Here is a 24,730-nt window from a genome sequence, read left to right on the forward strand (position 1 = left end):
GTGAAGCATTTGCACTCCCACAGGACATGTCAACCTCTATGTTGAAGGGGTTTCAAGGATATACTTTCCATTTTGAATCGAAGTTCTAAACTTCTCTAACCAGCTCATCCTTTCCATTTTCTATTGCCTGATTGCCTTACTTACCAGTTCTGTAACTCATTTTTAGATAAAGAGAAGTGTTAAAATGATAGAAGATGCTGTTGCAGAAAAGAAAGAACTGAGAGGTCTGGATGTAATAAATGTTTGTAGCTGAAGCAATCCAAGGTAAAGGAGGAAAGATAGAACATGAGAAACAAGGTCTACAGGGGTTTTACAAGTGACTATGGTTTTATTCAAAAAGAAGGGGGATTCAGGGTCAAAGGATGGGAAAGATTGGAGGGGAGCTCTAAAGGTCTTTTTTAATTATTATTTGTTTTACCTTGTCTGGCCACAGTGAAGGCCTCTGTGTTTCCTATGATGTAGGAAAAGTGCTCTCCCCTTCTGGGTCCAAAGGAAGCATGTACTCTCTGAAGCAGCCAGATTCCAGGTCTTGGAATGAATGGTAAGCCTTGGAGCAATCACATGTCCTCTGCTAGGAATGCATTCCTGGGGATTTGTGGTCTCCCCATCTGGGCTGCAGGTGATGGAGTGGCATTAGATCAGGGAGGGGGAAAAGGCCCAAGAGGGGATCTGAGACCCTGGGCTCCACAGGAGCTTTAGCTGGATTAACACGAAGGCTGCAGTCATGGCCAGGAAGTGAAGGAAAGCAGAAAACTTCTTGAGCAGCAAAGGTCAGAGGAGACAACTACATAGATAGGAGCAAGGATGAAGGACAAGGAGTTGATCATAAATAAAGGGACCTCTTTTGGCATGAAACTAGCGCTAAGTACTTGAGGAAAGATCCAAGTTTGTGACCCTATAAATACATGAAACAACTTGTAAGTGAAGGCCCAGGTTTCTAAATAGAAGTACTATGTTTTATATATTGATTCAAGAGTGGTTGATGGAAAGAAGGAGGTACTTAAAAAGACTGGGTTCAAGTCCTAGGTCTACCCTTAAACTTCTCATATGTGATTGGACATGTTCCATTTTGCCTCCATTTCTTCACTTAAAAATTGGACTCAATATCTGTGCTAATATGGTAGCTACATATGATGACTTAAATTTAAACTAATTTAAAAAATTTAGTTTTTCAGTTATACTAGTCACATTTCAAGTAGTCAACAGCTACATATGGTGAGTAGCTACCATTTTGGACAGGGCAGATATGGAAGATTTTTATTACTGCAGAAAATTCTTTTGAAAATTTTACCAAGATTATCTTTGAGGCACCTTCTAGCCTGGATTTTCTCTGAGTCAGTTTTGAAACTGTAAAGAAAGTCACTGTGTGTCAGGGATGATGCTAGATGCCATTTCTGCCCATTCCAGGATTCTCTGAACAATCTTTGCAATGAAGCTCCCTCGGAGCTGGTGGAAACTTTCTCAGAGTTGAACCACAGTCTGAGGCTCTTTCTGCCCAATCCTGTCTACCCCTCTCTTTCCACAGTATCAGATCTGCATCACAGCTTGCCTACCACTGCTCCTTCTCCCTTTATCTTTTGCAGTCATTGTCCTCAATAAATCACTTGAATTTTTTTCTTTTTTTTACTGGTTTATTTTTGTTTTATAAGTTTTTATTTACATGTCAGTTAGTTAACATTCAGTGTAACATTAGTTTCAGGTGTAGAATTTAGTAGTTCAGTACTTACCTACAACACCTGGTGCTCATCTCAAGTGCTCTCCTTAATACCCATCACGTATTTAACCTACCCTGCAGCCCCCTCCGCTCTGGTAACCATCAGCTTGTTCTCTATAGTTAAAAGTCTGTTTCTTGGTTTTTCTTTTTATCCCCCCTACGTTCATTTGTTTTGTTTTTTAAATTCCACATATGGAATCATATGAAATCATATGGCATTTGTCTTTCTTTAATTCTTTTCCACTTAGTATAGTACTCTCTTGTTCCATTCACATCATTACAAATGGCAAGATTTCATTTTTTATGGTTGAGTAATATTCCATTGTATTTATATACACCTCATCTTCTTTATACATTCATCATTTGATAGACATTTGGGCTCTTTCCATAATTTGGTTATTGTTGATAATGCTGCTCTAAACATTGGGGTGCATGTATCCCTTCAAATCAGTGTTTTTGTATCCTTTGGGTATATACCTAGTAGTGCAATTGTTGGATCACAAAGTGGTTCTATTTTTAACTTTTTGAGGAACCTCCATACTGTTTTCCAGAGGGGCTGCACTAGTTTGCATTCCCACCAACAGTGTAAGAGGGTTCTCCTTTCTCCACATCCTCACCTACATCTATTGTTTCTTGAAATCACTTGCATTTCTAATTCCATCTTGACATCTGCATTTTGGAGGACCAGAACTGACTTATGATGGAAGGTTCTTCATGATAGACAATTAAGATCACCAAAGGATATGAGTGCAAGTCCTGGTCTGATCAGGCGGCCAAGCTTGATTTATCTTAGAGTCCTTCCTAGCTTTCTTCTCATCCATAAGCTTCCTAGAGACATCCCATAAAAGATTTCTTGCCCTTCACCTTTTTAGTCTCTGCCTTCTGGGTTCTCTAACTCTGTCCTGCCTATTCTGTCTGAACAGACTCTATACTTCAGAGCTTGTATAGGTCGGATCTCTAACCACTGTCCTGAGCTTGATATGTTTGACTATACTTTTATTTAAGTACCACTCTTGCTCAGGATAGAGATCTTGATTCTCCTTTCCTCTGTACTCCATGGCCTTGGCCACCTAACTTATTCCCAGCCTTGGATTTTTGAATTGCAGCCTATGGAAATCAGTAGGCACCTTCTTGCCTGGAAGATAAGGTGGATAAGACAGCAAATGAAATGATGTAAGAAGGTGGGATATTCCAACGGGTAGAAGTCAGATGTGCCATGCCTGGGAGTCTAGTGGAGTTGCAGTAGGGTATCCAGGAAGGTACAGGACAGTCAATAGGATTCCTTGACAGTCTTTTGGTTGTTGGAGTAGAAACTTGGAAAATAGGAAAGGCTCCTAAGAGGGCAATGGTAGAATATATTATATCATTCATTCATTTTTTTCCTTTTAATATTCAACAAGGACTTGTGCTATGCCAGGTCCTGAGCTACCTGAGAAATGAAAATCTGAATTATCAGCGTCCCCACCCCTGAGTGTTCATGGTCTAGACTGTAAATGTGAAATAGGGAATCGGGAACTCTTATCTGAGGCATATAACCAGCCAGAGAACTGGAAGAAAACATCCTAGTCAAACTATGGGCAAGAGAGTGTTGAAGCTAAATCCTTGGAGGTGGCCCTGGGGCTACTCAAACTCTCCTACCTCAGATAGCCCTGGGGTTTGGACTCAAGCAGCTCATGCTGGGAGGAGAAAAAAACAGTAGAGGGTGGGATCCAGGAAGAGTCCAACACTGGCCTCCCTAGATAGAGACTTTGTAGATTTCAGGCTTCTATGCCCTCTGAGTAACATGCAAACCATTGGACCACTCACAGAAGTACTCATTATTATAATTCTGATTATAATTCATCATTCCATGACAGCTTGTGTTTGTAGATGTCTTCTGTCTGCCGTATTTGTCAACTGAAATATACAGAATTCATCCAGACAAATCACTTGCCCTATAGATAGGTATAAAAGGATATAGATATGGCTGCATATAATGGAAACCCAAGATAAGAGAGGCATATGTGAGACAGACACATCTAATTTGTCATATAAATGTGCTGCTCCTAGGGTGGCTCTGATTTGTGAATTCATGGGAGAAGGGCCCAGGCCTCTTCTTTCTGGTTGCTGTGACATTTTTAGATGATGCTGTCAACCACATGGTCCAAGGTTGCTTACTATCATGCCTGGATTCCATCCAGAAGGCAGGGGGATGGGGAAAGGGGTAAACATGCCTTTTCCTTAAAGGCAGAGCCTGGACATTACACTTACACTCATATCCCACTGGCTAAAATTTACTCCCAGGCTCCCTGGAAGAGGCCATGTGCCAAGGCAAAGACAATGGATATTAGGCTATAAATTCCATCAATCCCATTTAATGTACAGAGCATGGACCATTTCTAGCATTGCCCAGGTGGGGTTTCTAAACCTTCTTTTCACCATCACCATCCCTCAGAATTACCTCTATTAATACCTTTTTTTAACTGTGGTTTCTAACTCGGTGTTTATTTGTATCTGGGAGCTTCTTGCCAAGCAAAAACTATTCATATCTATTATGTGCCAAGCCTGGCACAAAGTAGATGCTCAAAACACTGGATGTCTGGCTCAGTAAATGCTTGGTGAATGGATGAAATCCTTTAGAAATGAAATGTTACTAAATCTCTGCATGAAAAGAAACATTCAACTATAGGCACTTTTTTCCTCCCACGAGGATAGGCCAGACTAGTACAATTTTTTTTATTTTATTTTTTTGTTTGCAATTTTTTGAGATTAATTTAAAAAATCTATTCATATCAGGCATGATTTACTGAACAAATGACTGAACAGGTGTAGAAGTTACAGGTTTAGCATTCACAGATGCAAAAGTCACTGTGAACCCGGGCCTCTCCAAGCCAGTAGCTCTCTCCACTCCTCTGTGGATAGGAACTGGACAACCTTTTCTGGCTTGGTTATACCAAGTGGAAGTAACATCCTTTCCCACCCCCTGCCACATCAAAGGGGCCCTGGGAGCAGGGAGGAGTGTTATTGTGGCTTTTCACTTCAGGAAGCAAGCATAATGATGCTATTCATTGCGTTAACTGCAAAAATCTATCATTAAGTCTTTGAATGTCTTATAATCATGGGGAAGGGAACTAATACTTTGGAGCTTCAAATATGCCAGGCGCTTAGTGACCACCTTCTCTTTTAATCTTCTCAATATTTTATGAGAAAGGTAATTTGAATCCCCATTTTACAGATCGGAATCATCTCAGAGAGAGAAAATAATGTGGCCAGTGTGATGCCGGGGTTGAAACTAGGATCCATCAGTCCGAAAGCCTCCCCTCTTCCTATGATGCCAAATGGCTGTCCCTTATGTTGAGAGACTACTTTGTAATGCATAAAGCACCTTCATAACACAAACTTTCTTCACCTTGACAATTACCCTGTGAGGTGTGGGAGGCAGTGGTTTTTGGTCCCCATTTTGCAGATGATGAATAGAGGTTCACAGATTAGATGACTTGCCACATGTCACATTGCTGTTAAATGACAGCCAGAGCTAGGTCTTGGAGTCTAGCGCTCTTTTGCCTTGCCCACACTCACCCTACGCAGAAGTTGTGCTGTTGGCAGAAGAGAAAAGGAGTTGATTTCTTAAAGATATTACACACTGTCATGATGGAGTTGTGAAAATTAATGAAGGGAAGCTGCGTTAGGATGGAGTTGGGAGGTCTGGCAGGGGGAGCGCTCCGGTTCTACCATTACGGGCAATTGCAGACACAGGGGAAGAGAGGAATTTCGCCTGTGGATACTACTTTACTAACCCAGCAGGAGGAGGAAAGGCTTTCCTCATAGTCTGGCAACAGCCTAACCAATGAGAGACAGTCACAACTCAGCCAATGAAAAGCCACTATACTTCCAGCTCTCAGTTTAATCCAATGGACTTTTTGCTTATAACAACCCCTCCCAACTCCCTGCAGACTTTCCTATGGTTTTGCCACATCTGGCTTCTCTCCAAGGGCAATTCGCCGTTGTTCCCAAATAAGCCCATCTTTTGCTGGTAAAATAACTGGCGGTTTTATTTTTAAGGTAAACAGAGTCTAGGAGAGGTAACCCGACTTGTCTTGACTTTCTTGGTTTAGGGAGTTCCTAAATCCTGGGAATACCCTTGGCCTTGGGCAGACTGGGACTGTTGGTTCCCTGATCAGGTAGGTTTTCTTGAATTTCATAGAAATCAGTAATTTTCTTTGACAGTGTCATGCCGGGAAAACAGCATCGTAATAACAGTAGATATATGAATAAAAATACGATCATCATTGGCTCAAAATTGTTTATTAAAAAAGTTAATTCTGGTGGGGAGTTCTAGCACGTTGGAGTTCAAGATGCCGCGTATGTGTATTTAGCTAGCAGTGGTTCTCAAAGTTTATGATCCATAGAATCACGTGGGGAGCTTGTTAAAACACCGATTACCCCAGCCCTAGCGAATCTGATTCAGTAGGTGTGGGCTGGTGCCCTGACCTTGTACCGCTGACGGGATCCCAGGTGATGTTGATGCAGCCAGTTTGGGGAACATACCTTGAGCAGCACTTGGTGAGTTCAGTCCTCCCTAAAGTGAGGGTACAAGCCATTGGGGTGCAGGAAAAAAACTGAACGTTTATGTGTATGTTTATGAAATTAAAAATTGTGATTTTCAAATAGTAGATAAAATAAGGTATTAATACAGTAGTAAAAGTAAATAATCTATGTGTAAATAAATATGCATAATTCGGGGGTGACTGTCAAGGAGATCTTGATAGAACGGACCAATTGGCTTTTCTCCAGTAGAACAGGGTGCACCTCCTACCGCGGAGTCCCCTCTGTGCCTCTGAACCTGCGTTCTGGGAGGAGGCGGGAACTGCATTTTCAACAGTTTTCACGAACTTGCTTCAGCTGAGCTGTATCTTGTGATCGCACTGCTGATCTGTCCTCATGTTAGCAGTAAGACCACTCTGCTGCCCTGGTGTGTTTAGCTAGCAGTGGTTCTGGTTGGGTGATTCTTGCACACTTACCTTTGGAAGCCCTGACTTAAATTCTGGGGCTCCTTCTCTGAGCCCGTGGTTCTCAAGGTGTGGTTCTGAAGCATTAGCGTCCTATGGAAACTTGTTGGAATGCAAATTACTAGGCCCCACCCCAGACTTACTGAATTGAATACTGGTGGGGGGGGGGGGGGAGAGGAAGTCCAGCCTGGAGTCCGGTTGAACAAACCCTCTAGGCGATTCTGATGCCTGACAAAGCTTCAGAAACACTGCTCTCCACAGGAGACCTTTACGAAGAAGGAGCTCGAGATTTAGCAATGGGTTACTCTCAGAGTCTCACAGTTTCTGACTTTTTAAGCTGCAGACAAATCTCTCTAGAAGCCGAGTTCCCTGAGAAGATGAATTCCTAGTTTCTTCTCTCATGCAATCAGAGATAAACTAGGTCATAGCCTAAGCCTCACTGAATCTTTTGATCTGGAAAATGGGCGAAACCTAATGATGCATTGATTGTAGAGAGCCAATGGGATGACGGGTGAAAAGGGGGTTTTGCTGATTGTAAAGAACTGTGAAAATAGTATTTAATTTTAAATTTTGAGCCCTGTTTGAATTTGTTTCGCGGGGTTTGTTTATCCCTCTCGCCTTACTCATATCTAATCCATTCGCACTTGTATTTTCTTCTAGGCAACCCACCTGCTACTGTTTACGGAGTGCCTGCTGTATGCCAGGCGCTTCGTTCCTGCTTTACACACTTTACAGCTAATCCTTATAGGCCAAATAGCTATTCTCATTTTACAGATCAAGAAACTGAGATCCAAAGAGTTTACATAATTTTCCTAATAAGTGGCAGAGCTTGGGTTTAACTCAAGTCTGTCTGACTACAAAACCCACATTTCTTGAATCCCAGCACATTAAATCCTCATTCTGATCTCGTCATTAGAATTGATGTTTGTTTGTTCCTTTTGGGTCCCAACCTCCCATAAGGTAGCTTATCTCTCCTGGCCCCGAGCCCTGGTTTAGACGCTGCTGCAGGGGCTATCAATGGCCCCCTGGAGTCAGCTGATGCGGGGGGCACACAAGAGTCTGTAAATATCACCGATTCACCCAAAAGCAGTTGCATTTCTGGTCCTTCCTCAAACATCTGAAAAGTCTAGCTTTTAAATACCATGGCTTTCTATTTTCAACACACACACTTAATGCAGGCTGCCTTAGGAGCTGTCCTATCTGCTCCCTTAGTATCTCAGGGATATATATTGTCTTCTCCTAAAGTAGTGAATCGTGTGCACCGGCACCTTCGTGGTGCTGGTGTCTTGTTCACCCAACAGCCATTCTCCTTCTAGTTGCAAGACTTTGATTTGCTCAGCTGCCTGCTTTTGCATGTGACTCAGGAGAAGCAGCCCATCCACCGCTCCTTGTTCTAGGAGAAAGTCATGATTGTCTGTTCATGCAGCTTGATTTCTCTTTTCAGTCATTGGTTTGAGGACGGGCATATTCCACAGTAGTGGTCAATGGCTGAGAGAAGAAGTCTCCTAAGGGCTCTGGGAGAAAGTTCTTTACCGACAAAGAGATCTATAAGAAGCCATGCCCCTGCTTCCTCTGCTGCATGATGTTGCTCTACATGTGGGTTCTTAAAACTATGGCAACCATGTTGGATCTAGAAAAACAGCTAGCGTGTGGCAATGCCAGCGTGCTAGGGTGGAAAGGAACTGAGTTTTTACAACAGTATTGAGACCGGGTATAAAACATTCTTGAAGGAATTCTGTCTGTCTGGGCTGTGATAACAAAATGCCACAGACTGGGCAGGTTTGTAAACCACACAAATTCATTGCTCAGAGTTCTGGAGACCAAGCATGGTTGTGTTTGGTGAGGGCTGCTTTCCTGGTCCATAGCACCTTCTTGCTCTGTCCTCACGTGGTGGGAGGAGCTCAGTTCCTTCTGGAGCCTCTTTTATAAGGCACTAATCCCATTCCTGAGGGCTCCACCTTCATGACTTAAGCGATTTCCAAAAGCCCCCTTCCCAATACCATCACCTATGGGGGTTAGGATTTCAGCACATGAATTTTGGGGGGACACAAACATTCAGAACATAGCACCTCCCTTGAACTTCTTGTTGTGTGGGATAATAAAACCTCCATAGATGTAACTTCATGTTTTGAACTGGGGTTTATATGTCCGTTATTTGTAGCTGACAGCACTATAACTGACACCTTGAAACTATTTTCTTCGGTCTCTACACTGGAAAGTGGAGGTTTTATTTTTCCTGTTTAAAGTTATATCCTTAGCATCTGGCCTATGACTGACACACAGCAGGTGCTCATCAAACGCTTATTGGCTGAATGAATAAGAGCTTTGTCAGGGAAACTCACTGAAAGTAGAAATGCGATATTCTTGCCTAGGAGGCAGCTTGAAATCAAAACTTGAGGTGACACTGTGTATAGACCAGGAAAAATTTCTGCTGGATAATACCCACTCAGAGTTAGATCGAATCCTTGAATATCAGAGCAGAAAGGGGTGTTGGACACAACTCTACCAAACTTTTTTTTTTTTTTTTTTTTTTAAAGATAAAGGAAAGAAGCCCAAGGTAGGCAAGCAAATTATCCAAGGTACCTGTTATGGACCAAATGTTTGTGTTCCGCCAAAATTCAGAAGTTGAGCTCCAGTCCCCAATGTGACTATATTTGGAGATAGGGTAAGGTTAAATGAGGTCATAAGGGGGTGGGCAGTCCAATAAGATTAGTGTCAAGAAGAGAGATCAGAGACAACCCGCTCCCCCTCCCCAACCAATGTGAAGACACAGTGGGAAAATGGCTGTCTAGAAGCCAGAAAAAGGGCCCTCCCTAGAAATCTAATTGGCCAGCCTGTGATCTTGGACTTCCCAGTCTCCAGATCTGTGCAAAATAAATTCCTGTTGTTGAAGTCAGCCAGTATGTGGTATTTTCTTATAGTAGCACATGTATATTTCTTGGCTCTGTTCCTTTATGCCAACTAGACCCTTACTTGCTGTGCTACTTGCTGTATGACTGGGGCACCTAACACCTACTCTCTGAGCCTCTTTCTAGCATAGTAGCAAAGGGGTAATGATTCCTGTTTGCTCACTTCCTAGGTTCATGGTAAAGATAGATGCTATGATAGAATTGGACAAGTTTTGCAAATTGTACAGTTCAAAGCAAATTAATTTTGTTCTTATACTAGATATCAAATATGGGTACATGGAATGAAGTGAGAGAAAGAGCTATAACTAGGGTGCTAACAGGCTTTGGTGGTGGGTTCATAGGGAACATATACACAAAAGGGTTCAAATAGAAATGGAGGAGAATGAGAAGATGTTGGAATGCAAAATTGCTAGTTTTTGAGAGCTAGACACATGCATCCATTATTTTGTATGGTCATCGCATTAACCCTGAAAAGATGGTTTGGTTTTTACTAGAAAAGAAACTGAGGCTGTGAGAGGTTCATTGGGTTGTTGAGGTAATGGGTGGTCAGGCAAAATTTGTATCTAAATCACCTGGCTCAGCATCCATGCTCTCTGCTTCACCGTGGGCCACTCCAGAAACTTGAAGGTATCTGTCTGGATGACCCTCTTTGAGGTCCTTTTGCCTGTAGCATGCCAGTCCTCCCATTTTCCCATGGGTCATGCCCTGACTGAGTAGTGGAGCTGTGCCAGTAAGGTGGCTTGGATAGTGAAGGTTCAGAGGTCATCGTGCAGATGATCATGGTGACCAGCCACAACAGCCTCCTCCTGCTCCATCAGTCCACAAAAGACAGGAAATGGCATGGACGGTTCTTCATTTTTATTTCGATGTATAGGCCATGTAATTTGACTTTGCTTCGGTTGTGTTTGGTCTATAAATCTGAGCTCTGGGATGAGGGCAACAAGAACTAGTCGTGTGTGGACATTACTAGTAGGCATGGACAATTCTTCTTTTTTGTTTCGATGTATAGGCCATGTAATTTGTCTTTGCTTCAGTTGCGTTTGGTCTACAAATCTGAGCTCTGGGATGTGTGTGACTTCCAAGTCAGGCCTGGGTTCAAAGCCCAGTTACACCACTGCTTACCTGTTGGCCTAGTGCAAGTTTCTTCTAGATCTCAGTTTATTTACTTGTGACATGAGGATAGCACCTTACTTGTAGGATTATTGTGTATAGTGATGTTGAATGTAGTTTTTCTATGCAGTAGATACTCAAAATATGAGAGCCATTCCTTGAATTCATTTATAGAAGAATGAGAATTTTTTTTCTCTCTAGTACTATTCCAGATCCTTCAAGTCCAGTTACTATCTTTTTTCTTTCTCTACACCTTTCTTGTTTGTTCTCAAATTAGCCTTTGTTTCCTACAATTATATTTCTGATAGGTCCTACCCTTCATTTTTTCTAGTTTGCCCTCTCAGCTCTGTTTATCTCTCCAAATGGATTCTTTTGTTTTCTGCCTCTCTTCTTCTGTCTTCCTGCCCCCCCTCCCTTTGTCCACTCTGCATCCCAGACTTGCTACGTGTAGTAATATAGAAAGCTGTGTTTGTCCTGAGTTTGTTTCCAGCTCCATTCATTATCTGTCTTGCTCCAGGAATTTTTGAGGCCAAAACATTTGGCTGTGGAAGTGACTCCCTGTGGCATCCGTTGAGGTGCATCTGGATTCTGCAGCCAGCGGCCTTTGAAGCCCTAGAGTGCATCTGGTAGAAAATGTTTTTGGCCAACAAGGAGCTCAATTATCTATGCGCTTCCCCCCAATCTCTCTTTCAATCTGTTAAAAACATCCAGATTTCTTGGGTTCCATTTAGAATGGAAAACTATAACCACTTGGGAACTCCAACAGTAAAAACCTTTGCTGGCTCCCCATTGCCTATGGAATGAACGCTAAAGCACTCTGCAGGCAATCAAGGCCCTCAGAGTCCAGCCTCACAGCCTTTAATCAGGGGTTCTTAATCTGGGGTTTGGGAATCCCTTGAAGTTCCAAGCACAATTGTTTGTACGTACTTCCCCCCACCCCCTTCTGGATAGAAAGTTCAAAGCTTTCATCAGTTTCTCACAGAGATCCCCAAATCAAAATGATTAAGTACCCATCGATCCATGAGGCTTGCCCTTGAATCAAGTAACTGACACATCAGGCTATCATTTTCATAGCCTTAGTTCTGACCTTCTTGCCCTTCTGTGCCCCTGCCTACTGCCTTCCTAGCCCACATCTTAAAACTTCTCTCACTTTCCTACTTACTAGCTTCTCTCCCCTGGTTTGTCTTGGTAGCATTGTCATGGTCTTCAAAGCTCACCATTGGTTTTATTTTCCTGATGATGACTTTGTCTTTTGTGATCATTTTTCTTACAGTGTCTTAGTTTGGCTTGCCCTCAGCAACAGACCCTGACACTAAGTCAGATGTAAATGGTATGTTTTGAGGGTGGATCCTAGGAAACCTCAGTAAGAGAGTGAAAAAGTAAGACAAGGCAGAGAGGGAAGCTGGTAGAGAATTATTATCAAAGAAGTTAAAAACGTGGGCAGCTGGAGCCTAGTTCTACAGAGCAACACATGTTTCAGGGTTTTCCTACCTGAATTAAGTGAAGAGAGGCATTTATTCACCCTTAATCCTTGCTTGGGGAAGGGAGAGAGCAGACATCAATTCTCTAGCACTCTGGACTGCTCGCATGCAGGCAGAGTGGGCTATGGTAGCAAGAGAGTCCTGGATGGTAGCAGTGGAAGTTGGGCTGGCTTGTACAGAAATGGTGCATGATGAAGGGATACAGATGGGGCCGCAACAGTGTCTGCTACGTGACCTCAGCTGTGCTTAATTTACCTGCTTCTTCTGACTACCTAGACTTTTTGTAGCTCTGGCTTTTTGTAGCTCCCAGTCTAACCCAGTCCTTGGGCTACCTCTCCTTACAGGAGGCGCTTCTTTTGTGTTTGTTGCATCAGACCTCTGGAATTCCCAGGTGTAAACACTGTCTTGTGCCTCTCTGATTTCTTATTTTGTTCCTTTTGCCTATGATGTCCCTGTCGTGTGCTAAAGACTTAATCATAATTCAAGGCTAAGATAAAATGTTCTCATTTTTACAAGTCCACCTAAGTTAGAATCAAACACCCCCTCTCACTTGGTCCCTTAACATTTCATGTTTGCTTCTATGAGGTTGGCAAAACATTATGGGTAGATGTATTGTCTCTTTTCCTAGGAAGTGGAGTTGGAGGTCAGGTATTGGTTTATTAATCTTTGCATGTCAGAGATGAATCAAATGCTTGGCATACAGTAGGTATTTGAAAAAGATTTGCTGAGTTGAAGTTCACAATATCTAAGAATACAGTTCTTGACTGTATCACGCCCTTGGACATGGACTGTTTTGTTCGGTCTCTAAAATCTAACTCCATAAGTGCTTTATTTGAGGAATGATCTTTTTTTCTTGCATTAATCTATTGTGATATCCTCATCTCAGTTGCCTTTCTGGAAATCAGTGCTTTAGGATTGCCCTAAAATTATCCTATAGAGGGACGTCTGGGTGGCTCAGTTGGTTAAGCTGCTGCCTTCGGCTCAGGTCATGATCCCAAGGTCCTGGGATTGAGCCCCGCCTCGGGCTCCCTGCTCAGCAGGGAGCCTGCTTCTCCCTCTCCCTCAACCCCAACACAACAAATATTTACTGAGCGTTAACTATATTTTAAGTACTGGAAATACTTTCAAGGAACTCTCAGGCTTACTTCACCACTTCCTGGTCATATGCACTTGGACGCGAAATTTGTCATCAGCTGCCTCAGTTTTCTGAGAGGATTAGATTCATTATCTTTAGAGGAGCCTACTTCTAATTCTGTGATGCTCAGACATTTTGGATACTAATGATAAAGATAATCTTTTTGACCCTTTCAGATCCTGCTTCTTCTCCTGTATCAACACTAAATTAGGACTAATATAGTTGGAACCACAGTGTCTAGCCTGTATTTACAATCTTGGAGCAATGCCTGTATCTGTTTGTATGCATGCAGAACTCCTCTCCATGACTGGATTGTAAAGTCCTTGCAGAAGTGTCCAAGTCTCCCTGCCCCAGAACATGTGTGTGGGACTGGGTTATTATAAAATAATGGTGGACTAGTGAAGATCTTTTGGGTAGTTTCAGGCCTATTTCCATAATTCTTACTCAGCGCTCAAGGGTCAGTTCAGATGTGTCCTTCAGGAAACCTGTGAGTGTTCAGGTTGGGCTAGGTGCCCCTGCAGTGGTCCTCTAGCATCTGGTGCTTGTCATATAAATATTATTATCTGTGTTTCCACCTAATTGACTGTCAGCTTATTGAGGTCAGGGGCTGTATTTTGTTTGGCTTCTTCTCGAAAGGAGTGTCTGATATAAAGAAGGTCTCCATCACTCCTTGTAAATGGAATAGAACTCACATGTACATATTTTCTTGTTTTGGAAGGAGAATCCATGGTAATTCCGGAGATGGGTGATTTTCCCAGCAGTCTTTTCTCTAACATCCTCTTTTTCTTCTCATGCATTCAGTCTTCCATTACCTTCTTGAATGATTTATAGGGTGGGTTACATACAACTCCTACAGTGAAGCCAGACTTTTTTCACAGTACTTCTGGGGCTAGCTTCTGGAGATACATGTTCACTCAGGCTCTTACTTCACCTTTTCATTCCTTTGTTCAGAAAAGGAGGTGTTTTATGCTTTCTGGAGGGTGAGAGAGGCTCCAAGTTATTTAAGTTAATCAACATAAAAATTTGGTGAATACAGTGGGCAGGAACATGCCATGTCTGTTTTCGGGGAGTTATTAGTAATTGTAGAAAACCATTGGATAGATTTTAAACTCTTGACGTGTCTCATCATTTTTATGGCCCTTACCAGATATTTTCTTTGATTTTAATTTACTTTCCATGGATTTTTCCTTCCCCCAAACATTTTAGTGCTGTATTATCAGAATGTAGCTTCAGGAGTTCAAGGGTATGTCCAGTCTTGCCCATACCAAAGGATGAGATTGATAAGAGTCCTTTCCACAGGGAGGCAAAGAGGCCTAGGGCTGAGAAGCAGTTTCAGTTATCCAGAACAGCCAAAAGCAAGGTAGCCGAGGGGGGAGGGGATTAGGGGGTGGTGGGGGAGGCAGAGCAATCCGTGTCCAGAGCAGCCTGGGTTCTACACTATAAAAATGCTGTAAGTGGAATTAGGAGGGGAGACAGGATGCAAACATGAAAAGGTAGGCCACTTACTAGAACACTCTAGATCAGAAGAATGTGAGATGTGAGCTATAGAAAATAGAAAATGGTTAAGGAATGAAGTCAGTAGAAGAAGCCACAACACCAGCTGTTTTAACTGATGCTTCATGTATAATGTAGGGACAGGTGCAGCACCTTAAAGAGATTCCAGTTGTCTGGACAGGAGATACAGACAAAAGGTCCCTGTTAATAGCGTTTTGCCTTTACCTATAACACTTTCCAGTCCCTGAAAACTTCTAGAGTAGAATTGTACTATCTGTGGAGAGAGTAAACATCTTAGGAAGTCATGCCTTTTATGATTTTCCTCCTGGATCTATTTCCATTCATTTGGATTTTACTTAAAAAAAAAAAAAAAAAAAGTCATTCCACTGACCTACCATGCCTGTACCTCTATTGTGTGGTATGAGAGCTTGTGGGATAGCTATGAAAAGTCAAATATAAAACAGGTGTCCAAGCACTGGAAACAAGAGAGAGCAAGACCAAATTAATTCCAGTACCATGCAAGAGACACCCCCTATCTCAGTTCAACCCTAAATGCTGCCTCTGTAGCCACCATCCCTCTTCTTGTGGCTTCAGATGTCCCATGCATATGCCATATATTATGGAGTTGCGGCTCTAACAGGAAAGGAATGGTTTCCATGCAGTTCAGCTAACAGTCCCCCTTTCTCCTCTTACACTAATGCCGACCTCTCCACCTAAAGAATAAGTACACTCTCTCAACCCAGATAGACCACAATGCCATATTACTTTTTAAGGTTTAAATTCCCTACTCACAAAATGGTTGCCAAAAAGCAAGCAACCCTTACGCTCATTCACTACAATCTTGGTGGACTATCCACTGAAATTAACAACAATTAGCTATTTAATTAAAGGTACAAATTGAAGTCTAATTACTGAAAACCATGGACTGAAATCCAAGACTCTCAATTCAATAAGTATCTCTTGGTTTTATAGTGGAATTGAAAGAAATGGAAAATTCATGTCTTTCTGCAGGAAGCTTAGTGTCTAAAGTGATTCAGTCCACATCTTCTGAAATTGACAGCGTTTGGTTCCATGAGGACAAGAGATATAGTTTAGACATCGTTCCTGGTCCTAAGGAGCTCACGGTCCAGTGAGAAAATTGTACGGTCTAGGGTACAATCTGTTGATACAATATGATTAATTCTATCCCTTTTGGAGGTACAAATTAAACATCTCCAAATCTCAGTCCCATTGACTTCAATGAGGTCCTTCTTTGCAACTCAGAATCACTACTGTGATTGAGTCATTCTGAGGAATTTGTAATAAATTCAGCGGGTCAGTCCTGATAACTATTGCCCTGCAGAGAAAAAATGAGAAAATTTGAGCTGTGGCCTACATGGTCCTGTTCTCTGCTGTAGTTGTTCTCGCAGGGTGTCTACACTCAGAACAATTGGTGAATAGCTTGACCATTGCTGTGAGTGCTGCAGGGTCCCAGACGCAGTCACAGAGAGCAAGTGTACCTGTTTGCAGGGAGGTCAGGCATTGAAGTGCAAGGAACAACTAAAAGTAAAGGCTTGCCCCCATGTCCCTGCTAGTAGTGGCTAAAAGGGCATAAAGCTGTCTTTGGTTTAGAGTTCAGACATGAGATGGTGGTGTGTTTGATATGTTTTCCAAATTAATGCTTGAGATTCTCAATTTGAGAAGATATTGGGATGGAATTGCTGGGAGTTTTATTTTATTTTAAAAAACTAGAAACACCAGAGAAGGGTCAGAACTGAGGGAGATAGTCATTAGTTCAGCATTGGTCATGTGGATTCTGGGACCCCTGTGAAACACCTGAGAGCAAATTTGGAATAGGCATTTGGATATAAAGGACTAGAGCTATAGGAGTGGCCAGGCCAGAGATATAAATTTGTGTACCATCATCATATTATTAATTCTACATTGTAAATGAGGTTAATAACTTGCCAGAGTTTCGTCTCTTGCTGGTTCTGTGTCTCGCTCTCATTCCTGTATCCTTCTGTGCCTAGAGCTGAGTCTTGTTCAAGGGAGATGCTCAGTAAATATTTTCATATATCCCCAAAACTCCTGAGATAGACATCTCAAATCCACTTAAAATCTGCCGGCGACTCTTGTCATTTGGAAGAGTGTGCTTTGAAACCGTGAGCTCTCTGATGACTGCACTCTGGGAGACAACAGGCGAGGAAACGCGCGGTGAGACTGCTAATTGCATTTACTGGACCACACGCCTTCCCTGGCTCTCAGAGGAATACACGTTTCCAAGAAATATGGGGTTTGTCTGAGGTCCAAGGGCACTTAGACAATGGAGAAAATAAGTCCCTCAGGTTGTGGTTATTGTCTCTGCCTGTCTCAAGACCTGACTCCCTGCTGTCTTATTTATGTCCGGACAACCAGGACTTTGGGATATTTGTGTTTATATTTTGTGTGTAGAAATATAAGGCTTTTTTCTTAGTTTGGGTGGATAACACCCTGTCCAGTGTTTTCAGTGCTTTTCATGTGAATTGCATATGGGGTTCTAGATTTGGAGACTGAAGTCTGGGCTCTGAAGGTTACTTCTGACCCCTAGAAGCATATGACCTTGGGCAAGTAACTCTGATTGTCTGAGCTCTGTTTTCTTTACTCATAGTGGGGGGTTAACATTCCCTGCTCCTGGGGTGGTTGCAAAGATTTAGTGAGGTGGCCAGTGTGAAATTATGTTCATGTTCATCAAAAAATACCTGGTGGGTGTTAGCAAAGCATACTCCTCCAAGTCTTTTGGGGGCTTAAGACTTCTTGCCCATCTTCAGTTGGGGAGACCCTCTCATCCCACACTTCACCCCATCTGTGGCTACATGGTGCTACTCTGCTTCAGAAAGCAGCCCTGAAATAATATTTAAACCACTGTAATATATGCGAATTGCTTTGTCTCTCTAGACTAGCCCCTTCTCTTGGGGTAAATTGCTCTTGCTCTAATGATGTGTTCTGGTGGAGGCTGCTTATCGTAGATCCTGTCCTTAGCCAGAGAAATTGGCTTGAGGATTAAGCCATTCTTAGACCTCCAGTCCTTGAACAATAGTTATTAACCTAGGAATGTGCACAGTATCCAATGGGGCCAATATCTTTCGCTTGAAGTTTAAATGAAAACTGATCCTACAAGGGACAAGTTTTCTTTCCTGTTAATGTAGGAAGAGAAGTAGAGGCAACAAATGGGGAGAGAGTTCTGATAACAAAATCAGTTCCAGCTTCAGCTCCTGCTTTTTCCATATGCATGGGCCAATAGATTTCTTCTTTTTGCTTACACTAATTTGGTCGGAGTTTTGCACTTGTAGCCGTCATAATTGTTCCAGTTATTTATTATTGCACGACAGACTACCTCCAAATTTAGTGATATAAAAGAAACACTGTAAATTGTGTCTTGGATTCCATGGGTCGGGAATTTAGACAAGGTACCAGGAGAATGGTGTTTCCCTGCTCCATAATATCTGAAGCCTCAGCTGATAAGACTTGAATAGATGGGGTGACTCAAACAGCTCAAAAGCTGGGACTACCAATGGAACCAAAGGTTCTCCACTCAGATGGCTCCTTCACCCACATCACTGGCACCTGGCAGTCCCAAGGAGGAGCATTGGGAGAGAAAGTAAAGACAACAGGTGAAGCTGCATGATCATTTATGGTCTAGATTCTGAGGTTACAAAGTATCATTTCTGACATACTCTGTTGGTAGAAGCAATCAAGGAAAGGGGACATGACCCAACTACTTGATAGAAGGAATCTCAAAGACTATAAGGCCATTAAAAAAAAATACAAAGAAACATAACGATCTTAATTAAAAAACCTGTCTTCCTTTTTTTTGTATTCCGTCTCATCATTCTAGCCCCTCATCTCTGTCAACCCTTACACTGATGCCTTCAAAGCTTACACCTCCTCCAGGAAGCTCTCCTTGACCTTCTTTATTTTACTCAGAACTGCCTTTTGATTCTTTGTTAAAAGGCAAAACATTTATTTGAACTAAAGAAAAACCAGAGTATCCTTATTAATCATTGTCTCCTTGGTACTGATGATGGTCATTTCTAGTATATTCTTAGGTACATCTATGCATCACAGAACCATAGATGTTGAAAGCTGAAAGGGATGTGAGAAATAACCTAGTTGATACTTTTAATTATGCATATTCAGTTCAAAAGACCTTTATTAAATTCAACTCTATGCCAGCTATTGTGCTTGGTACGGAAGATAAAAAGTTGAACTAAGCGCACGGAATATCCTTATAAGAAGTTTATAATCCAGGGAAGCATTTCCTAAAGCATCTTCTGAAAAGTTAGTTTCCACTGAATGTTAAGCATTTTATGAAGAATAAAAGTTATGTTAAATATTTGAGAAACACAGTGTTTAACAAAATTAAACATGCTCTTCATAAGATTTTTTTTTTTTTAGGGCTTCTAATATGCATCTGTTAGCTTTGAACAAATGTTTGTCAAATGAAGATTACTGGATGAAAGTGCATCGTAGATCTCCAAGGTAGGGGTGAAGTTCTCTGACCTCATAGCCCCTTTCCTTGAAACTTACACCCAAACTGTTCTGCTGTGGAAAATATTTTGGGATTGACAACAGAAAGAGAAATCAAACTAATTCCTTTTCCATTCCTCTCTTTGTCTTTCAAGTTGGATTTGTGCATGGCCTGGGCTTCTGCCTCAGTGTCCCTGTGTGCATTCCTAATGCCCTGATGAAGTATAGACACATCCCCCACAGTCTGCTGGTTGGGAAACTCCAACAATCTAGCCTCACTCTTGCTAGGACTCCCCTCTGGGAGTTGTGTCTAGTGCCAGACACCTGATGGGCAGACATTCTGCTTTGAATGGACTAATGTTTCAATCCATGATGCCAGTATTTGCTAAATTTTGGGAATTCCCCCATCCATTAGATTGAACCTAAAATGCTTCCTGACAGAAACATGCCTGAATCAGTTGGCCTCCTCTTGGCAAGTGATAATAAGACTAGTTACTATTTACAAGGGATTCACCTAAGACCAGGTCCTGGGTTAAAGTATTCTCAATCCTTTTATTGGGTTGAACCATACCATATTACCATTTTTGTAGGTCAGACCAGTCAAATATTGGCAATCATGTGGTTGTACCAAATATCACTTAATCTTTACAATGTTTCTATGAGTTAAGCCTTAGCTGGGCCAGGACAAGGCACATGGACATCATGGCAGCTGAATAATTTGTGCTCTTTCAAATTGACCATCTTTAAATTTCTAGTACTTATAGAGAGGCTGCAGGTAGTGTGGGGGAAGTGAATAGAGGGGGTTCCTGTTGACCAGACAGCCATTCTTCTATTTATGGGAGAATTACACTCTGGCCCAAGATTTCATAAAGTACTCTGCCAAACAAAGTCCTACTATTAATCAGATATACCTATACTTAGAGGTGGTTTAGCAACAATTTATTTATACTTAATATTGCTCTCCCTTCCCCAGCAATTGATTAAAATATTCCTCCTAGCTACGTATTCCATTCTTTGTGAAAGAACTTCTGGAAAATACTTTTCTCCTACTTCATTTCATTTTCAATAATATTATGATGCTTTACATATAGCTGCTTGGATCCTGGTAGATTTCATCTGGCTCTAGTTATATTCTTTCCATTTTTCAGATCAGGAACTCAAAGCTCAGATAAGTTAATAAACGTGTTAAAGATCACACTGCCAGTATGGGCTAGAGCTGGGGTTTGAATTCAGATCTGGATGACTCCACATCCAGTTGTCTTAACCACTACAGAGTCCAGCTCTTGTTGCCCTCAGGCATAATTTGCCTAGTTAAGTTAGCTAAAAACATAATGCTTAAGAGTGTGGCCAGCTTGGGCTTGAATGCTGCTTTGCCATTTACTAGTTGCACATGTAGGGTAAATTACTTAACCTCTCTGTTTCAATTTCCTCATCTGTAAAATAAAGATAAAAATGCATCCTTAAAGATGTTGTGAAGATTCAGTGACTTAAAATAGTAGCTTTTGCTATCATTTATTATACCCTATCCCCATACGGTTAATTTCTATCTTCCTTGCTTTTCCGTTGGCCTGTGTTGCTGAAGACCCAGTATGTCTTGGGCTAGAGTTTAATTAATCTGGAGCCAGCCTATTTAAAAGTCCACAGAATCTGCATCCTCCACTTGGAACTAGTGCCCAGAAATTCTAAATGACCAGCATTAGGGGATTAAATGGTACAAATTTAAAAGCCACCAATAATCCCCTAGTGTTAGATATTTAGATTGTGCCAAACTTTTGCAATTATAAACACAAAGAGCAAGGACAATTAAAGGAAAATGAAATAGAAAATTTAAAAGGTCAAGAGACTGATTATATAAACAGACAATGGCCAGACCATATATGACAATAGAACTCTGACCTACGACCTCTGCAACAAACAACCTGGAAAGGCCAACTATACCTCTGCAGCAGTCTGCCCAGGGTTTGGTCAGTGATTGCCAACTGCTCTATTCTGTGCTCTTACTTCCAACTCAGAACTAAGCAGAGAAAGCCAAATATGCTCCCCAAACTGATCACATAAGGTGCCTTCTAGTTAGCCTGACTCCAGCTTCCTCATGCCAACAACCTCCAGTTAAAGCATACCTGAAACTTTCCCAATTTTCCTTCTGAAAGGTGTTCCCACTACCCTGCCTGCCTTTGAATTTCTACCAAATGTAGGTAAGAGCAACTAAGTCCTTGCTACAGCAAGCTCTGAATAAATAGCCTCTGCTTGTTCTCATTTTGGTGGTCTTTGTTGATTTCTAGCTTTCTGGAGGTTCCACTGAGATATGGTCTTCACTGCCCATTACATGGACACCAGCCTTCGAGCAGGTGCAGCACCCACAGATGCCCCTTGTGCCTTGCTGTTCACAGCTGATTGACTCAGCGCTTATATGGTGAGTGAACCCTGGGTCTGAACTCCATACTCTTGCATTGAGATTCTTGGCTATCTATTCTCAGTTTAGTAGGTGGGTTTTGTTATTAGCTCTCATTTGTTCAGCATCCTTGATGGAATCAGGCCATTCCTTTTTATCCCTTTGCTCTCTTCTGTGCTTTTGCTTAGGCCTTGTAGGCCTGTTGTTTGCACCACCCCATAGACTGGTGAGTGTGAGGTTCTTACCCATACATATTTTGCTGTGGGTCCCCAATGGGTAAGGTTCTCCTTCCATCTAAATATTTTGTCCTAAGAGCTTAGCTTTGATCCAGAGAGACTGTTTTCTCTTTCCCTGCCTTCTGGGTTGTCTGTCTGTATTTAGAGGCTGCCAACTGTCACATTGGGGCCCTGAGACACAAAGTGCACAAGCATCAATTTCAACTGACTGTTGCCAGCTCTCATGGGGTTGTTTAAGTATAAATCCTTTCCAAGTCTCAGGAAAAACTCCTGTCTTATATGTACTCTCATTAGAATCCTATTTTTTTCAATTATCTCTCTACATGACACAACTTCACCAAAGATTATTTAGGCTTTTGGTGGCCACTCTAGGGAATGTTTGAACTTGAACAAAATTATTCATTTGAGAGATGCTTTGGAAGATAAAAGGAATTAATATTTCTCAGGCCCAATGAGTAGAATTTTTTGTTCGTTTGATTGGTACACAAACAGAACTCTGATTAAAAGAATTGCTTTACTAAAGGATGTTTTGCCCAAAGCTAATGAGTCATTTGACAAACTTAAGTAACAGTAATACTATACTTGTTTTCTCTAGTAAATAATTTCCTTCTTTGTCCTCTGGTTGCCTTCCTATATCCAGTTCTCCTTCTCTCTATTCTTCAGACCTGTCTGGTTCTGTACCTCTGTTGACTCTTCTCACCACTATACCTTGACAAGATGCCCTACCTTTTCCCAAAGACCTCGTTGAAGACCTCAAAATGTCAGTTGCCTCTAAACATCTATCTTGCTTATGAACCAGATATGCTGGCTACAGAATTGAAATCATGAACCCAGCCTGAATTAAGAACTATAAGGATTTCCCTAAACCCAGACATAACCAACCGCTATTCTTAGAAGAATTTAGAATCATTTTGAGTGCATAGAACCCACAGTTGCCTGACCTATATCAACTTTTATACAGGTTGGTTGGAACCTTAAATGGTAGATCTTAGATGGCAAAAAGAATTGAACTGACCCAGAAAGGGACCTACAGGATCTCTCTTTCCACAGTAAGCCTGAGGGTCAAAGAAAGCCCTGAAAAGTAGGGTAAAGTCTCCTGAAAGTTCCTTCTTAAACATTTCCATTAAAATTAATTGGATCACAATTTGATCATGCAAATAGAGAAGAGAGGAAATATATATATACATATATATATATATGTATGTGTATATATATTTTTGTTTTAATTTTTTAGAAAAGGGGGAGTTATAGGAGATTTTGGGATAGACTCTGACAACATCTGAGAGTTAAAGCACTAACATAACAGCAGCCCTTTTATTGAAGACTTACTAAGGAAATAGAAATTAGAAGGGAAATAGCCATTTTACTGAACTACAACACCTGGTAGAACATTTTGAAAGTGCTATGGTACACAGAGGAAACAGGACCTCAAATAAACATATAGTCATGCAGAGCAATCAGTTGGGTGGCCTACTTCCTAACAGACTACCTATTGACAAGAATACCTGTAGAAATTGTTAACAGAAGGAACAGTGGAAAATAGATTATCCCACCTTGGAAAAGAAAAACCAAGACAAAGAAAAGTTTCTCAATTCAAATCAGTGAGATTGGAATGAAAGGATTGGAGAAAGGAATGAAAAAGTGCCCAATATTCTGCCTAGACTAGTCTTAAACATGCAAGGTGAATTCATTATGCATATAAACAGTCAAACCTCCACTATTTCTGGTAGATAAGCATGCTATTCTTTCTATGTTAAATTCTGCCACCTTTGATCAACCTCTTCCATGCAGTAAACATACCATACAGATGTATTTCAAATAATTCACAGATTCCTTATCTCCTAGCCCTTACCTATACCCTGTTCTGTGATACTGTCTTTGCAAGTTTAATAAGAAGAGACTTACTTTGTAAATGGAATTGTAATTAGCATATCAGAGGGACAATTTCCTGAGGCCCGGGCGTCTCCTCTATTTATAATCAAGTTGGGTCTGCTTTGGATATACCTTTGCCTGTTCCGTTATAATTGATGTGTATCTCAGGTAAAGATCTTGACAGTTGATAAATTAAAACTTTAACTGACATAGGAAAAATAATTGGCGCAGAACCTATTAAAGTTCAGACAGATCCTACCAAACTGTTACCCAAACTTTCCCAATATCCCTTGAAACCAGAGGAAAAGAAGGACTTAAACCTAGAGTTTATGGCTTTTTAGCCAGATGTCCCTTTATAGCCTGAACTAGGTCTTGTAACACTTTTATCTTTCCGGGTAATAAACCAAATGGATGAAAATATTGACTTTTAAGATCTCGGGACCATCAACAAAGTTGTAATTTTTTGGGAATACCTAATCCAAGTATCATCCTTCAGCCATTGGAGTCACTGTAGTGGACCTTTGTTCTGCCTTTTTCAGTTTGCCCCTTGTAAAGGACAGATAAAATGTTTTTGCCTTTATCTGGGGAGAACAAAAAAAGATTCTGCGGCAGTCAGTTCCCCAGTGGTTCACTGAAGCATCCTCTGTTTTCCACAGGTCCCCAATAAAGAATTAAATGATCTACATCTGAAACTAATGATGTACTATATATTGGCTAATTGAATTTAAATAAAAAAGAATTAAATGATCTAAATTTTAAAACAAATAATTGAACTAAAAAAACAAAAAGCAAAATCAGACCTATAAATACAGAGAACAAAGTAATGGTTGCCAGAGGGGAGAGAGGGTGGGGAGATAAGCAAAATGGGTGAAGGGCAGTGGGAGATACAGGCTTCCAGTTCTGAAATGAATAAG

General features: G+C 41.4%; 1 long non-coding RNA gene across 8 annotated transcripts in view; it reads left to right on the plus strand.

The window, feature by feature from the left end:
• Positions 1–24,730, plus strand: part of LOC130543452 (uncharacterized) — a 327,812-nt gene that overhangs the window by 219,316 nt on the left and 83,766 nt on the right. For all 8 annotated transcript variants that reach the window (XR_008958821.1, XR_008958816.1, XR_008958817.1 and 5 more), the window contains 2 exons: positions 19,245–19,328; positions 21,599–21,729. This is a non-coding gene — a long non-coding RNA (uncharacterized LOC130543452). The remainder of the gene's footprint in view (positions 1–19,244; positions 19,329–21,598; positions 21,730–24,730) is intronic.

Source organism: Ursus arctos, unplaced genomic scaffold, assembly GCF_023065955.2.
Source record: "Ursus arctos isolate Adak ecotype North America unplaced genomic scaffold, UrsArc2.0 scaffold_12, whole genome shotgun sequence".
NCBI lineage: Eukaryota > Metazoa > Chordata > Mammalia > Carnivora > Ursidae > Ursus > Ursus arctos.